General features: G+C 35.2%; 1 long non-coding RNA gene across 2 annotated transcripts; it reads left to right on the top strand.

Annotated features, from left to right (window-relative positions):
* The first annotated feature begins 12,430 nt into the window (after positions 1–12,430).
* LOC126934724 (uncharacterized) lies at positions 12,431–17,937 on the top strand. Of its 2 annotated transcripts, XR_007719094.1 has the most exons (4): positions 12,431–12,644; positions 14,055–14,127; positions 17,125–17,181; positions 17,778–17,937. It is a non-coding gene; the product is annotated as an uncharacterized LOC126934724 (long non-coding RNA). The 2 variants fall into 2 exon arrangements; XR_007719093.1 differs by lacking the exon at positions 14,055–14,127.
* The last annotated feature ends 475 nt before the right edge of the window (positions 17,938–18,412 follow it).

Raw genomic sequence — 18,412 nt, 5'->3', positions numbered from 1 at the left:
TGTTTCCTTGAATTTACGTTGCTTTAAGTGGTGGTAGTGGTGGAGGTGGTGTATGTTCTGAGGACAGTTGCTCTCTGTGGATATGTACTGTAGTATCAAAAAGTTCTTTCCTTAGTGTGAGGCTCATAGTGTTTTAGAAAAGTATGAAAAACAGCAGATGCAACCTTTTACTGCATAGATAAAGAGATGGAAGACCAGGGACAGAAAAGATTTCCCATAGATAACAATTAAGTGAGGTCCAAACTCAGTTATTCTGATTTTCCAAGGATACATGTGTACTCTCAAAATTCCTTCTTGTCAGTCAATTCTACCATTGCTAGTTACAGAATGAGGTGCTTCAGGTAATCAACATTTAGTGTTCAAAATATTTCATCTGCTCTTATAATTTATCTGTATTTTCTGGATGATTGCCTTAATGTTCAATTTACTTTGACTATGCGATTATACCTACATTTGGAAGGTTAGTTAATGATTCCAACAAATTCTGGAAACAATCTTAACAATAGGCTAGTCCACTGGAGGTCAAACATCGCTAAACATAATGCAAGGAGAGAATGACAGATACATACATATTTCCTATATATATGTATTTTTTTTGAGAGAGAGAAAGGCATATATAAGTTTATATGTATATGCCCCAACATAAATGAACTCAGAATATGAATTCACATACAAACATGTTTAGTATTGCAATCTGATTTTCATTTGCAATTCTGATTCATGAAAATTTCCAGATTTCTATTTATTTAGTTTTTTTAAAAAATTATTTTATTTTAAGTTCCAGGATACATGTTCAGGATATGCAGGTTTGTTACTTAGGTAAACATGTATCATGGTAGTTTGCAGCACCTATCAACCCCAGATTCTTCAACTATTCTTGAAAAATACCTGTAATGTTTGTAGAATTAAGCATTTTAATGTATCATATTAAGAATTTGTTGTTGTCGTACATTTTTATTTCTCCTAAATTTCATGATTAAAATTAACATCTGAAGGAAGATGGCTTCATATAAATTTCAATAATATTTTTTAAAATTGCATATGTGTTGCCTTGTTAGGATAAATTTATAGGAGAATTATCCTATCTACGTATAGAACTTTGTTAGGATATCATAATAGACACATTGTCAAAATGGTAAACTACATTTAAATACAGCACACAGAGATGTACTAATAAAAAGTAAATAATATTTTGAAAGTAACTAGCTTAAATACCATAAAATATTTTATTTTCTGAGTTCTATTACTATCAGAATAAAATGCACAATTCTAAACATAATGCAGACATGTATTACCTGAGTTATCTGGATAAATTCAATATAATCACGAGGGTTCATATAAGACTGAGGCAGAAGGGTCAGAGTCATGAGATATGATTACAGAAGCAGAGGTCAGAGAGAGAGAGAGAGAGAGAAAGTTGAAAATGGTACATTGCTAGTTTTGAAAATGTAAGATGGGGCTATAAGCAAAGTAATGCAGATGCCCTCTAAACCTAGAAATGGCAAGAAAATAGATTTCCCTCAGAAGCCTCCAGAAGCAATGCAGTCCTGCTGACACCTTAATTTGAATTCTGTAAGACTTATTTTAGATTTGATTTCAAGAAATTTATTATAATAAACATGTTATTTTAAGCCATTACATTTGTGCTACTTTGTCAAAGCACTAATATAAAACTCATAAAAAATATTTATTTAAATATTATGTTTTATATATTTAGTATAAATATATATAACATAGTATATACACTCTCCTTGGAATGAAAGAACGTACAGATAGGCATAGGTAGATGAATAGATGGATAGAAAAATGTAGATACATAGATATGCACAGATAGTCACACATTTATACAGAATATGTGTTTATATATAAAAGATATATTGATAATTAGAATGTTATTAACAAAACCTCAACTTTCTTTGGCATGGCCACATGCTCACTTATAGAACTATGTACTTGCTATTCATCCTTGCCGTATATCCATGTGATTATATTACAGACTATATGATACAGTTTGCCTGTGTCCCCACCCAAATCTCATTTGAATTGTAACTCCCACAATTCCCATGTGTCATGGGAGGAACCCAATAGGAGGTGATTGAATTATAGGTGTGGGTCTTTTCTGCATTGTTGTTGTAATAGTAAATGAATCTCATGAGATCTGATGGTTTTAAAAATGGGAGTTTCCCTGCAAAGCTCTTTCTTTGCCTCCTGCCTATAATACATGCCTTGCTCTTCTTTGCCTTCCACCATGATTATGAGGCCTCTCAGCCATGTGGAACTGTAAGTCCATTAAACCTCTTTTCTATATAAATTGTTCAGTCTTGGATATGTCTTTATCAGTGGAGTTAAACTGGACTAATACAGTACATTGGTACCAGGAGTGGGGTGTTGCTGAAAAGATACCAGAAAATGTGGAAGCGACTTTGGAACTGGCTAACAGGCAGAGATTGGAACAGTTTGGAGGCTCATAAGAAGACAGACAAGAATGTGGGAAAGTTTGAAACTTTCTAGGTACTTGTTGCATGGCTTTGACAAAAATGCTGATAGCGATATAAACAATAAGGTCCACACTGAGGTGGTCTCAGATGGAGATGAGGAATTTGTTGGGAACTGGAGCAAAAATAACTCTTGTTATGTTTTAGCAAAGAGACTGGTGGCACTTTGTCCCCACCGTAGAGATTTGTGAAACTTTGAACTTTAGAGAATTGATTTAGGGTATCTGGTGGAAGAAATTCCTAAGCAGCAAAGCATTCAAGATGTGACTTGGGTGCTATTAAAGGCATTCAGTTTTATAAGGGAACACAATAGAGAGCACAAAGATAAAACCATATATCTACAGCCAACTGATCTTTGACAAAGTCAACAAAAACATACACTGAGGAAAGACACCTTATTCAATAAATGCTGCTGAAATACTGGATAGCCATATGCAGAGTAAAACTAGACCCCTATCTCTTACCACACACAAAAATGAACTCAGGATTGATTAAAGACTTAACTATAGGACCTGAAACTACAAAAATACTAGAAGAAAACCTAGAAAAAAATGATTCTGAACACCCTAAGCAAAGAATTTATTACTAAGATCTCAAAAACAAATGAAACAAAAACAAAAATAGACAAATGGGACTTAAACCAAAATTCTTCTTCATAGCCAAAAATAGTAAACAACAGAATGAGCACATAATATGTGAATAGGAGAAAATATTTGCAAACTGCATCCAACAAAGGAATAACACCAAGAACTACAAGGATTTCAAACAACTCAACACCAAAAAATAAATAACCCTATTAAAAAGTGGGCAAAGGACATGAACAGACATTTTACAAAAAAAGACAAATGGCCATTAAACATGTGAAAAAAATTATCAACATCATTAATCATCAGAGAAATGCACATTAAAACCACAGTTAGATAATGAGATACCATCTTACATCACTCAGAATGGCTATTATTAAAAATTCAAAAAGTAACAGATGTGGGTGAGAATGCAGAGAAAAGAAAACACACTATTGGTGGGAATATGCATTATTGCAGCCTCTACGGAAAACAGTATAGAGATTTCTCAAATAACTAAAGTAGAACTACTATTTAATCCAGAAATCCCACTAGTAGCTTTATACACAATAGCAAAGACATGGAATCTGTGTCCATTAAAATATAATTGGATTAAAAATGTGGTAGATATATACAGTAGAACACTATTCAGCCATTAAAAATATGTATTTTGTAGCAACGTGGATAATACTGGAGGCCATTATCTTAAGTGTAATAACTCAAAAACAAAAAGCAAAACACTACATGTTTAATTTTATAAGTGGAAACTAAAAAACATGTACACATGGTCATAGAGAATGTAATAATAGACAGTGGAGACTCAGAAGAGTGGAAGCAAGAGAAGGGAGAAGGGTGAGGAATGAGGAATTACTTAATGGCTACACGGTGCACTATTCGGATGTTGGCTATACTGAACACCCAGTCTTTAGCACTATGTAATATGTCCATGTAAAAAATGACATTTGGGCCCCCTACATCTCTAACAACTAAATAAGATACCAAGACAGAAGCTGAAAGTTAACATGTCAAAATTCTACCAATGATTACCTCTTGATTATATAAAAATTTGTTCTTTAAAAAATATTTTTATACATTTTATACAGTGAAAAATTATATCATCCTGTCCCTAGAACCAAGTCAGACTGACCTTCCATCTTTTTATTCAAATATGCCCAACACTCTCTCATCTCAGTGAATTTTTCCCCATTTCCTAGAAGAAAATTCTTCTAGGTTTTCACATGGATGACTTCTCTGTGTTCTTTATCTTAGCTCAAGACTATATTTGGGCATGTAGAAATCTTCCTAGAGCTCTGCTCATCTGATAGAGCCTACATTTTCTCCATCTCCTTTCAGAAACCCTCTGTTAATTCACAGTTATATTTGCTTCATGGCACTTAGTACAATTGAAAGTTAGTCTACATGTTTATTATGTTTCTCACTATTAGAGTCAAAACTTCATCAGAGTATGTTTATCAGTTTTGTCCATTACTGCATCACCACACCTAGAACAATACATCTGGTACACTGTAATTACTCATAAAAATAACAATTTAAAGGTAATAATAAATGTATGGAGCAACATCATCTGCTCAAATAGCTATTACAGCAGGACATGTAGAGCCGAACTTACATATATGCATCTCAGAACCATCTAGATAAGGCACTTACAGGAAATGAGGTTTAGTTTCCCTATGTTCATAATTGAATTTTTCTTATGGTTGCTATGCTTAACTTGCTCAAAGGGAAATTATTCTATTAAATAAATACATGTTCTTACATTATAATTTTTGAAAGTCAAGATATCATCTAATCAATAAATTTATGTGATGTACAATTATTCCTTGTTTTCACAAAGCCAGTATTAAACTAGTGGTTCATCGAAAATGCAATGCTGAAAAATATCTGAAGAAATATTGTACACAATGAAATCAAACAGAAGAGTAGCATAAGCCAGCTTCCCCTTATATCCAAAGCTAAAAAAAAAAAAAAAAAAAATCGTCGTGATATCTGGGTTGCAGCTTGAGTAAAAGTCCAGTGCTTGACCGAAGATTTTCCAGTATTATGCATTTTGTACGGTGGTCCTTTCTGGTGTATCCACATCCACATTATATTTTTCAGAACTAAGAGCTATTTATAACTCTATTTTTATACTTATGTGACTTCTCAAGCATTTGCTTGAAAAGTCGCCAATCTGATTGTTATCACATGTTTATTAAGAGTACCTGTTTATAGTCTAGATTATGACCAGAAGTGTAAAGATAATTGAGAAAAAACACAAATTACCATAAAAAAGTGTTATATCTACTCATTTTTTAAAAATATTATTCCCTAGAAAAATTGCTTCCTTCTGAAAATACACGTGGTCACAATCATAGGACATCAATTGTTAGTTCTGCTATTTCTCCAATTTTTTTGTTTTTCAGAATTATGATAGTCATGTAATTAAAATTTATCTGAGTGTATTTCGTATATTTTTAATTTGATACAGCTTGCATTTTTGTAGTTAAAGACTATGTGTATGTGTGTTTGTGTGTGTGCATATTTGCATATATGAACGAGTATTTCTTTAAATATATGTCTATTTGATGTCCACAATAGGGAAGAAAACCCAGCATATGCATTCTTTGAAATTCTGATGATAATATCATTATCTTGTTATTTTTTTATATTTCAGAATGTTCTTTACTAGTTGATCTGTATATCACATTGTTTCATATCTACATATTTCATAATAGTCAGAATTAAATTTTCCATCACATTTATACTTAAAGTTTAAAGGGACCAGATACCTGAGATAAACATCAAATTGTATATTTAAAAATACAATTTGAATTATTTCTCTTTTCAACTAATCAAATTTTAACAGCCTCTGTCCTAAACTAAAATTATTCTATTTTGGCTTATTTTCTGTTTTAGATTATTATTAGCTATTATATTTTCAAATATTTCTATAACTAATATATGAGAGTATTGTTTTATCTCCATCTCTAACATTAATCAGGATTTAAGGTTCTTTTGATTTTGCTAGAATTCATAAAATATTTTATCTTGTTGTCATTTTAATTGACATGTTCCTATCTACTTTTAATGTGGCTTTCAGATGTTGGACTTTTCTTTGAATAATCTTCCCATATTCTTTTCCCATTTTTCAATTGAGCCATCTGTTTTCTCTTCTTAACATTGGTGTTCTCTCTGTATCATTGCAAATACACCTTTTTCTATCAACAAGAATACAAAGTTTTCTGGGCTTATTATTTATCTATGTACTATATTTATTTTTTGCCAAATGAATACATACAATTTTAATCGTTATATTGGCCTGACTTTTCTTTTATATTTTCTAGATTTCTTATTCTAATAAGCAATAAAACTCAAAGTAAGGCATTCTATTTGGTTAATGTTCTATTATTTATTTATTTTTAGTTCTGATGTCACAGAAGGAGGAATATTTGACCTGCATTTGGGAATATAAGTAGATTTTTCAGAGACACCCCAGGAAATTGAAGCAATTCTTTCAAAAACACTGAAATATTAACAAATATGGAAAAATCTCATACTTCCATGCCTTCATTCATATCATATACTTAGTCTAATAACTTTCAAAGATTCAGACCAGGTGTTGTCAACTAAACCATGCCTTTTCTATGGCTCTAGGTAGGAATAAAACCATTTGTCTAGTTTGAGCTGGTAAAATATACAAATATTTATCCAGGCTCTCCACATGTGATGTTTTGATATTATGTGCTTGTTTCTACCACCACCTTTACTACTCCCAAACAACTCAATTTCCAGTAGGTTGCAGTTCATTGAAAGCAGGGGTATTAACTTATTTATCTTTGTCTTTCTATAATTAAACACAGGGGCATATCATAGGTAGTCATTCAATGCTATTTGAAACAAATTGATGATAGTATATTTATGGAATTTATACTAACTTAAATAATAATGTAAGAGACAGGCTGAATGGAGCTGTTACTAAGGGCCCTGGCTTCCATTCTAAGGAATTTAGGTTTGATCTCGCAGACAATCTGAAGATGTGGAACGCCGTATGGGTACAGGATTATAATGATTAAATCTGCTTTTCCAGATCGTAACTCTCATCATAACAAAGCTTGAAAGATGGGGAGATAGAGAGATTCAAAAGTGGTCTAATTTGCCCTCATTGGACTATTTCCCACTTGTTCCCCATGTACTAGTTAAATCTATCTTGGAGCAGGTTCTCCTATGTGTGGAAGCCACAGTGGCCTTTGCCTATGACATCCTGTGTTTTTTCATTAGGCCAAGTTTAGCCCTCCTCAGATATTTGATTAATATTAATTTACTGATTACTTCTACCTGTTTATACTCCAAGTAAAATTAGTCTTTATTTTGGGCTCTTACAACAGCTTGAACTTCTCATCTTTAATACTCAATTATCTATATGTATGTGTGTGTGTGTGTATATATATACACACACACACACATAAAATTATGTATAACCTTTGTGTATATACAAATTTATAAAAATATGTCTACATATACTGTTTTCTTCACTATGAAATAGTATCTGACAATTATATAATTGAATGTATAAATGGTGAGAGCCAAATAAAGACACCTGGAAAGAGATAGTACTTTCAATTAGGTATAAATAAGTATATTTAGCATAGATATTGGTTATCTCCTGCAAAACAGCAGGTACTGGTATGTAGAATGACCTGTGGGTTTTTTTTTTTTTTTTTTTTGAATAGGATATAATTTGATGAAGGCACCAGAAAGAGGGTTGGAAGTCATTTAAGTGTCAAAAATTATTCGAATTTACCTTATTTTCTACACATAAGTGCTGTCTGTCACTGGGAGCATTCGGAGTCTGAAATGTGTCCTCCCTGGTGAAGGCACTTTCATCAGATATGAATTGATATTCATATTCATCAGATATGAATATGCCAAATGATACATTTGGCAACCATCCCTATGTTTCAGAATCTCTGGTACTAGAAATTACTAGTCTATAAAATCTCTTGATGAATTTCTGATTTGATACCAAACATAGAAGATGGTTCTGTTTGGAAGTGTCAGAACAGGGGAGAGCTGGGAAGTATATGTCTGTAAACAAATGTATTACCTGAATATCTTCCTATGATGTTATGTGGTCAATTTTTGCCCAAAGAATTTGATAACTTCTGTTTGACTAGGGATTATAAAATCCCCGGGAAAGAAGTTGGATAAAGTAAAAGAGCCCAATTTGATTTGCTGTTCAATATGAAGGCCTAATTTTTCTAGCTTTTCCAATTAATACCTAGGCAGCTAAAGGCTTGCAGAGTCATAAAGTGAATAATTTGGATCTTGAATATCCTATTCTACTTCTTAAGTCTTAGACTTAAGTCTTTGATCTATCTTGAGTTGATTTTTTAATCAAATGAGAGATGAAGATCTAGTTTCACTCTTCTACATGTGACTTGCCAATTATCCCAGCACCATTTGTTGAATAGGGTGTCCTTTCTCCGCTTTTTGTTTTTGTTTGCTTTGTCAATAATCAGTTGACTCTAAGTATTTGTCTTTATTTCTGGGTCCTTTATTCTGTTCCATTGCCTGTTTTCATACCAGTATCATTCTGTTTTGGTGACTATAGCCCTATAATAGAGTTTGAACCAGGTAATGTAATGTCTCCAGATTTGTTCTTTTTGCTGAGTCTTGGTTTGGCTCTGGAGGCTCTTTTTTATTTTTATTTATTTATTTATTTATTTATTTTGTATATGAATTTTGGGATTTTTTTTCTAGATCTGCAAAGAATGATGGTGGAATTTTGATGGGAATTACATTGAATTTGTAGATTGCTTTCTGCAGTATGGTCATTTTCACAATATTGATTTTACCCATCCATGAGCATGGGATGTGTTTCCAATTGTTTGTGATGTTTATGATTTCTTTCAGCAGTGTTTTGTAGTTTTCTTTCTTTTTTTTTTTTTTTTTTTTTTTTTTTGAGACAGAGTCTTGCTCTGTCCCCCAGGCTGGAGTGCAGTGGCCAGATCTCAGCTCACTGCAAGCTCCGCCTCCCAGGTTCACGCCATTCTCCTGCCTCAGCCTCCTGAGTAGCTGGGACTACAGACGCCTGCTACCGCGCCCGGCTAATTTTTGTATTTTTTTAGTAGAGACGGGGTTTCACCGTGTTAGCCAGGATGGTCTCGATCTCCTGACCTCGTGATCCGCCCGTCTCAGCCTCCCAAAGTGCTGGGATTACAGGCTTGAGCCACCGCGCCCGGCCCTGTAGTTTTCTTTCTAGAGTTCTTTTACCTTTTTGGTTAAGTATATTTCTAAGTATTCTATTTTATTTTATTGCAGCTATTATAAAAGGAACTCAGTTCTTGTTTTGATTCTCATCTTGGTCACTGTTGGTATATAGCAGGACTACTAACTTGTGTTCTAGAACTTTGCTGAATTAATTTACCAGTTCTAGGAGCTTATGGATGAGTCTTTAGGATTTTCTTGTTATATGATCATTTCATAAGGAAACAGTGACAGTTCTAATTCTTCTTTACTGATTTGGATGACCTTTATTTCTTTTTCTTGTTTTGTTCTGATCTTGTTTTTTTCTTGTTGTTGTTGTTGTTGTTGTTGTTTCTGCTGATGGGTTTGAGGTGTTTTGTTTGTTTGTTTCTCTAGTTCCTTGGGGTGTGACCTTAGATTGTCCATTTCTCCTCTTTTACTTTTTGATGTAGGCATTTAATGCTATGAGCTTTCCTCTTCTCACTGGCTTTGCTTTATCTCAGAGGTTTTGATAGTTTGTGTCACTATTATTCAATTTGAAGAATTTTTAAATTTTCATCTTGATTTCATTGTTGACCCAATGATTACTCATTATCAGATTATTTAATTTCTATGTATTTGAATGCTTTTGAGGGTTCCTTTTGGAGTTGATTTCCAATTTTGTTCCACTGTGGTCTGAGAGACTACTTGCTATAATTTCAATTTTTTAAATTTGTTGATATTTGTTTTGTGCCCTATCATATGGTCTATGTTGGATAATGTTCCATATGCTGAAGAATACATTGTATAATCTGTAGTGTTAGGTAGAATGTTCTGTTAAGTCCATTCTGTAGAGTATCTACTAAGTCCATTTGTTCTAGGGTATAGTTTAAAAGCATTGTTTCTTTGTTGACTTTCTGTCTTGATGACCTGTCTAGTACTATCAGTAGAGTACTGAAATCTTCCACTATTATTGTGTTGCTGTCTGTCTCATATATATGTATGTATGTATCATATATATCATATATATGATGTGTATATGTATACTATATATATATTTAGCATTATGATATTTTCCTATTGAACTAGTCCTTTTATCATTACATCATGTCTCTCTTTGTCTTTTTAAACTGCTGTTGCTTTGAAGTTTGTTTTGTTTGATATAAGAAGACCTACTCCTGTGTGCTTTTGGTGTCCATTTGCTTGGAATATCTTCTTTTCACCTCTTTACCTTAAGTTTATGTGAGTCCATATATATCAGATGAGTCTCTTGAAGACAACAAATACTTGGTTGGTTCATTGCTATCCATTCTGCCATTCTGTATCTTTTAAGTAGAGCCATTAGGCCATTTGTATTCAATGTTAGTATTGAGATTTGAGGTGCTATTCTATACATCATTCTATTTGTTGCCTGAATACCTTGGTATTTTTTATTGTGTTTTTGTTTTATATGTCCTGTGAGATTTATGATTTCAGGAGGTTCTATTCTGGTGTATTTTCAGGATGCGTTTCAAGATTCAGAGCTCCTTTTAGCATTTCTTGTAGTGCTGGCTTGGTAGTGGCGAAATCTCTCAGCATTTGCTTGTCTGAAAAAGAGTATTTTTCCTTCATTTATGAAGCTTAGTTTTGCTGGAAAAAATATTGGTTGGTAATTATTTTGTTTAAGGATGCTAAGCATAGCCACACAGGCTCTTCTAGCTTGTTGGGTTTTTGGTAAGAAATCTGCTGTTAATCTGGTAGGTTTTCCTTTATAGGTTACCCGATGCTTTTTCATCACAGCTCTTAAGATTCTTTCCTTCATTTTGACTTTAAGTAACCTGGTGACTATGTGCCTAGATTGATGATCTTTTTGAAAGGTGTTCTTTGAGCTTCTTGTATTTGGATGTCTAGATCTCTAGTGAGGCTGGGAAAGTTTTCCTCAATTATTCCCCCAAATGTGCCTTCTAAACTTTTAGATTTTTCTTCTTCCTTGAGAACACCAGTGATTCTTAGGTTTTGTCATTTAACATAATCTCAAACTTCTTGGAGGCTTTGTTCTAAGTCTTTTTCCTTGTCTTTGTCAGATTGGGTTAATTTGAAAGCCTGTCTTTAAGCTCTAAATTATTTCTTCTGCTTGTTCAAATCTGTTGGTGAGAATTTGTAGTGCACTTTGAAATTCTCTAAGTATATCCTTCATTTCCAGAAGTTGTGATTGTTTTTTTATGTATGCTATCTATTTCACTAGATATTTTTCCATTCATATCCTGTGTCATTTATTTTATTTTTTTAAGTTGAACTTTTTCTTCTGTGCCTCCTTGATAGGCTTAATAGTCAACCTTCTGAATTCTTTTTCTGGTGATTCAGATACTGGCTTAGTTTGGATCCATCACTAGTGAGCTACTGTGAGCTTTTGGGGGTGTTAAGAAGCTTTCTTATGTCGTATGTCAGAATTGTTTTTCTGATTTCATCTCATTAGGGTAGACTATGTCTCACGGAAAATCTGAGACCCAAGGACTGCTGTTCAGGTTCTTTTGTCCCATGGGGAGCTCCCTTGATGTGGTGCTTTCCCCTTTCCCCTAGGGATGTGGCTTCCTGAGAGCCAAATTGCAGTGATTGTTATTTCTTTTCTGAATCTAATCACCCAGTGGAGCTTATAGACTCCAGGCTGGCACTGGGGAGTGTCTGCAAAGAGTCCTGTGATGTGACCTGTCTTCAGTCCTCTCGGCCATGGATACCAGCACCTGCTCTGGGAGAGGTAGCAGGGAAGTGAAGTGAACTCTATGAGGGTCCTTTGTTGTATTTTTGTTAAGTGTGCTTGTTTTGTGTTGGTTGGCCTCCAGCTGGGTAGTGGCATTTTCAAGAGTACATAAACTGTCGTAGTATAGGGAGGATCAGACGGTGGGTGGGACTATAGAGCTCCTGAAATTATGTCCTTTTTCTTCAGCTACCAGGGTAAAGACCACCAGTTGGGGGCAGGGTTAGGTGTGTCTGAGCTCAGGCTCACCTTGGGTGGGGCTTAATGGAGCTGCTGTGTGGTATGAGGTTTTGTTCCCAGGCCAACGGAGTTATGTTTCCAGGGAGATTATGGCTGCCACTTGTGTATCACACAGGTCGCCAGGGAAGTGGTGGAAGGCCAGCAGTCACAGGTCTCACCCAGTTCTCAAGCAGTTCACAGCCTGAAAGACTGGTCTCCCTTCCACCATGCCCCTACAATATCACCAAGTTTATTTTCAGGCAGCAGTTGAGCAGGGCTGAGAATGTGCCCCAGGCTACAAACTTCTGAGTCAAGAAAGCAAGCTGACTCACAGTTCCTTGGCTATCCCACAAAGGCTGTGGCAATACACCTACTTCAAAGGGTCTGTGGATTTTCTCAGCTTTCCTGGTATGTTCCCGCAGAATTGTCTGGAGCAAAAGTTCACAATGTGGGTCTCCAAACACAGTTCTGTTAGTCCAAGTGGGAAGCGCAGTTAGTCTTATCTCCTATTTGCCATTTTCCCTTACTATCACCTCCATAGAAATTTTATTCAAAATCCAGTTCTGCTGTGATTTTTGTTATTTTTTTTTCTTCTGCTAGCTTTGGGGTTTGTTCTTGTTTTTTTAATTCCCCTAGTTAATTTAGTTCCCCATTAATTTGCTATCATTCTAAATTTTTGAGATAGGCATTTAGTGCTATAAACTTTTCCCATAAGACTGCTTTTGCTGCCTCTTTTAGATTTTGGTATGCTGTGTTTCTGTTTTCTTTTATGTCAAAGATTTTTTTATTTCTACCTTCATTTTGTTGTCTACCCCAGTCATTCAGGTCAAGTTGTTTAGTCTTCATGCATTTGTGTATGGGATATATTATTGATATTAATTCCTGTTTATTCCATTATGGTCCAAGAATATGTTTAGATATCGGTACACCAAAATCTCAGAAATCACTACTAAAGAACATATCCATGTAACCAAAAATCACTTGTACCCCAAAAACTATTGAAATGAAAAAAGAGAATAAGTCAGAGAAAAATAAAAGATGTTTATCATCTCTTCATTTTCTGGATTGCTTTGGAAGTTTGTGTTGATTTTCAACGTTGTGTTGAATCCTGTGGAGCTTCCTTACAATCCATGCTTTGAATACTTTTTTTTTTTTTTTTGAGACGGAGTCTGGCTCTGTTGCCGGGGCTGGAGTGCAGTGGCCGGATCTTAGCTCACTGCAAGCTCCGCCTCCCGGGTTTACGCCATTCTCCTGTCTCAGCCTCCCGAGTACCTGGGACTACAGGCGCCGCCACCTCGCCCGGCTAGTTTTTTGTATTTTTAGTAGAGACAGGGTTTCACCATGTTAGCCAGGATGGTCTCGATCTCCTGACCTCGTGATCCGCCCGTCTCGGCCTCCCAAAGTGCTGGGATTACAGGCTTGAGCCACCGCGCCCGGCCTTTGAATACTTTATCTGTCGTTTCTGAGTTTCCATTTTTGTTAGAGACCGTTGCTGGAGAGCTAGTGTAATCCTTTTGTGGTGCCACTACATTCAAATTTTTACGAGCAGAATTCTTGTGTTCTTACGTAATAGGGCTTCACTCACTTTTATCAACCAGATACTGTCACAAGGACTGTTTGTTCATGCTTTTCTCCCTGGAATCTGGAATATCCTTCAAAATTTTGGTGGATTGCTGTTTTCCTTCTGAATTAAAGCCCACAGAGTTGATCTTTATGCACCATCTTGCTATTTCCAAGTGGCTGAGGCATGCTAAAAGCCTCTTATCTGCCATCTTGGAACAAAACAATAACAACATGTTTTTTCTTTATCAAATTCAGAAAATAGAATGATGCAGCTAAAGAAAATATTTAAAATGTCCTTGTCCCACTGTTGCTACAATGTGCACTACATGTGAGTAAATGTGAGGGTTTTTTTTTTTTTTTTTTTTTTTTGAGATTATGTCTGATTCATTTTTATAATGCCAGTGCCTAAAATAGCATCCAACACATACTGATTTTAAAAAATCAGTATGTGATAAATCACTGAAAGACCACTGAATTGAGAGGCAGGACATCAAGGTCAAAATTAGGAAGGCAGAAGCTTAATGTACTGGAAGATCACTGTTCTTGAAATGAAGAAAAACGTACTCTAATTGAAGGTGTACTCTAAGTTTCCTTTGTCTCATTATTTCCAATTCTATTTATTTATCAGTTCCTTTCATCTGAGCAAATGTCACAAGATAATCTAATAATTGTTTCTTTTTGATCATGAAAATACATGTAATTACTACTGAAAAAGTATTCTTTTTAAGTATAGCCGCTGCTAATGGTTTGGCTCTGTGTCCCTACCCACATATCACTTTGAATTGTAATAATCCCCATGTGTCAAGGGTGGGACAAGGTGGAGGTAATTGAATCATGGGGGTGGTTGCCCCCACGCTGTTCTCCTGACAGTGAGTTCTCATGAAATTGTGTAGTTTTATAAGCATCTCGCATTTTCCCTGCTGGCACTCATTCTCTCTCCTGCCGCCCCATGAAGAAGTGCCTTCTGCCATGATTGTAAGTTTCCTGAGGCCTCCCCAGCCATGTGGAACTGTGAGTCAAATAACCTCTTTTCTTCACAGATTACCCAGTCTTAGGTATGTCTTCACAGCAGTGTGAGAACAGACTAATTCAGCCACATAACCCCAGTGTATTAGCCACAGGAGAGACAAGTGGATGAACCACAAGTAGGAGATAACTTTTACCACCTAAAACCTGTATCAATATTGAGTTACCTGTGTGTGCTTCCTCTCACCTTTGAGGTAGGATGGGTGGAGGAAAATCATTAGGACTACCACTTAAATTAAGAGATGTGGTCAACAAAGACTTTAAATGCTCAGAGAATGGAATAGATGCGTTGTCAAAGCCATTTCAATGGTCAGTAAGACTTTATGTTGCTGATCACTCCAAAATTTTTCTCTTGTTTTATTGTCCTCCAGTGGTATAATATTCTTTGATTTTCTTTAAACATATGAAACATGAGCAGCCTCCTTCCAGGTGTTTTACTCTGCCTGTAAAGCCTGCTCTTGAATATTCATACAGCAAACTCCCTCATCTCACTCAAGACTTTTACTTCATGAATTTTACTTGGCCGTTACATTCAGAAATTAGCCAAGGAACTAGTTTGAAGGTTTGATTCCAAATATCTCTAATTCAATATTTACTGTTGTTAATCATAAGGAATGGAATTAGGACAGAATACATTTTAAACAATAGTGGACCCTCAAGCTAATGCTATTCATATTATCAAAAAAAGCCTCAGGAGAATTTAAAGGATCTAAAGAAAAATTTCCCTTCCCTTCCCTTCCCTTCCCCTTCCCCTTCCCCTTCCCCTTCCCCTTCCCCTTCCCCTTCCCCCTCCCCTTCCCTTCTCCTTCCCCTTCCCCTTCCCCTTCCCCTTCCCCTTCCCTTCCCCTTCCCCTTTCCCTTTCCCTTCCCCTCCCCTCCCCTCCCCTCCCCTCCCCTGCCTTCCCTTCCCCTCTGCTCCCCTCCCCTTTCTTTCTCTTCCCTTTCTTTCTTTCCTTTTCTTTCCCTGTGTCTCACTGTATGAAAGTAAAAAAAAGAAACACATTAGGCCGTTCACATTAGGCTGTGTGTTATGGCCCAAAATATTTGTCATTCTGTCAGGCCAGTTGCATTTCCATACTAAGGGTAAAACCATACCCAAAAATGACAGAAATTTTGCTAGAGAAATTTAGAAAAATATGTCTGCTTAACAAATGATGCAGTGGTTTGTCTGTAAATAGTAATATAATTAATACCAAGAAATGAACTAAGAAAAAGCTTCTGAAAGTGTGGAGGTAACAACAAACGTGCCATCCAATACTCCCATAATTTATTTACACTAATAATAAAATGAAAGCAGTTGCCCAGGTAAATATCTCAGAAGAGTAACCAAAACTCATTAACTTCCAACCCAAGTATGCTCCTTCATTGAGGATGGATCACTCCTATCTAGTTCAGGAAAAGAAGAAAAAATATCAGGCTGGTTGTCTAGCATTAGCCACAGAAGACTTGTGTTGAAAAAAATAATTATAAGACTATAGCAAAACTTGCATGAAATCATTCAAAGAAAAATAATAAACTATCTTCTGACATGAATAGTTAGCATATATCCTAAGACTAAGCCTGATTTTAACGTAGAGTGAGAACAAAAGGCAACTTCATGTCTTGCAAGTTTTGGCTTTTTTTTTTCTCATTTTCTAGCACAGAAATTGTCTATTTTAAATATATATATATAATATGAATTGTATTCTGCTCCCGCTAAAGAATATGAATTTATTCATAGAAGCATTGATGACATCTTTGACAGGGCTAGATGTTTCAGCTTCTAGCATAAAAGAAAAAACCTGAGAGAGAAACAGTGACCGTTGCCTACCCCAGCCCACTAATTGTGTTTTTCAGAGGCACTTTTTAACTTTGATATCACCTGGGACAATCCTGTTTTTGCATAATGACTCTGACTCTTTCATTTTTATGTTCTAAAATCCCACTCTGTTTGTGCACTTAAAATATCTATGCCCTTTGTTTTCAATGAACAGTGAAGAATTCATCTGGGTTCACCACAATGCTTAGCAATTCATTCGGTTTGCCTTTCAAAGATGAGGTGATGTATACACTTTGTACTGACAACAGTATTAGAGAATCCAACCTAATGAATGAATTTTCAGCGGTAGGTAAGGATTATTATGATCCAAAGCCCATCTATTGGGCTGCAGCCCTCATGTACAGCTGTCAGGAAATTCTCCAAACCATAGCATTCTTATCTTGTGAAAAAACAGAAAACCCTTCTGAAATATTTATCTTTATAATACATTCTAGAATACATTATGTTCCAGTTATTTTACCTGTCTCTCATATAATTTAGGGATCTTCAGCAAGAATAATAAGAAGAGATGCACAGAGAACAAAAAGAAAAGCTGAGGTAAATGGAAACAAATGGTAGAATTTGTAGATTGTTGCTTTTGCAAGGTAATTTGAAAGAAATAAGGGAAGCTGAGCAAAACAAACTCAGACGATGAATATGTTCTTGTACCCTGAAGAAGAGGAGATTGAGAACTGCTGAAGAGAGACTGAGTGGAGTCATTCATCCATTCATCTATTTGTCCTCCCAGAAATGCTTATTATAATTCTATTATGAGTCAGGCACCTATTAAACATGAGTAGATAAATCTGAGTGCTATAATCTCTAACCTCATGGAGTTTAGACTAGTTAAAATACATGGACATCACATAAATAATTAAACAAATAGTAATATAAATGCAATTGTAACCAAGTGATTCAGTTCCAAGCATTTCCAGCATGTGCTGATGCACTCTGAGATAGAGTTATCTTTGATGGGGCTGGTATAACAGTCCATGTTTTAGAGACTAATTGGGATAGCTACCTTATGCTCACATGTGATTTCTCTCTGGTGCAACTTTGCTGATAGATTAGTTTGTTAGGCATTTCGACACTGAATATTCACATTTATTCATTTCTTTCTGAACTGAATTCATTCATTTTTTTCCAAACTACAGAGTGAAAAATTTTAGAGCTACCACAAAAGAAGAGGATTGAAAACCCTCTACATTATACTGAAGAATAATAACTAATTGTATTTTTAATTCATAGTCTTCATTAAGGCTAGCACCAGTCTAGTAATTTTGTGACATTCTTTAAAACCTAGCATTAAAATCTTTTTCCACAGATTTATATTGATTTAATGAACCGATGCTCCAATATTTAAATGTATTCAATTTGATTTCAATTATTCTGAGAGTCAAAAATTTATCACCAAGTTAAATTATATTATGTATGAGAAACAGAGAAAGATTAGATAAATTTGTAAAGCATAAAATGATCACTATTCTAATTTAAAAGTGATCTTCTACTAGTGACAAAACTAAAACAAAAGGGAGCATTTCTAGTTTGTATTGGAAACCCACGTGGAGGGACACATTCGTTTTTAAATGGAACTGTGTTTATTATGAAGGTGAGTCCTGTCTATGAAGACTTTTACTTGGAAATTCTCATATGTAAGTGGTAGGATTTCTGGAGTGTTCAGCTAGCATAACATTTTTAATAATGCTCAAAACTGTGTAAAGGAGCCTATAACTGCTAGAGTGAGTGAGCTGAGCCAAAGCTGAACAGCTCTGGATTTCATTGCCAAACA

The sequence above is a fragment of the Macaca thibetana genome, chromosome 14, assembly GCF_024542745.1.
Source record: "Macaca thibetana thibetana isolate TM-01 chromosome 14, ASM2454274v1, whole genome shotgun sequence".
Classification (NCBI taxonomy): domain Eukaryota; kingdom Metazoa; phylum Chordata; class Mammalia; order Primates; family Cercopithecidae; genus Macaca; species Macaca thibetana.
This window is presented reverse-complemented; position numbering and strand designations above follow the sequence as displayed.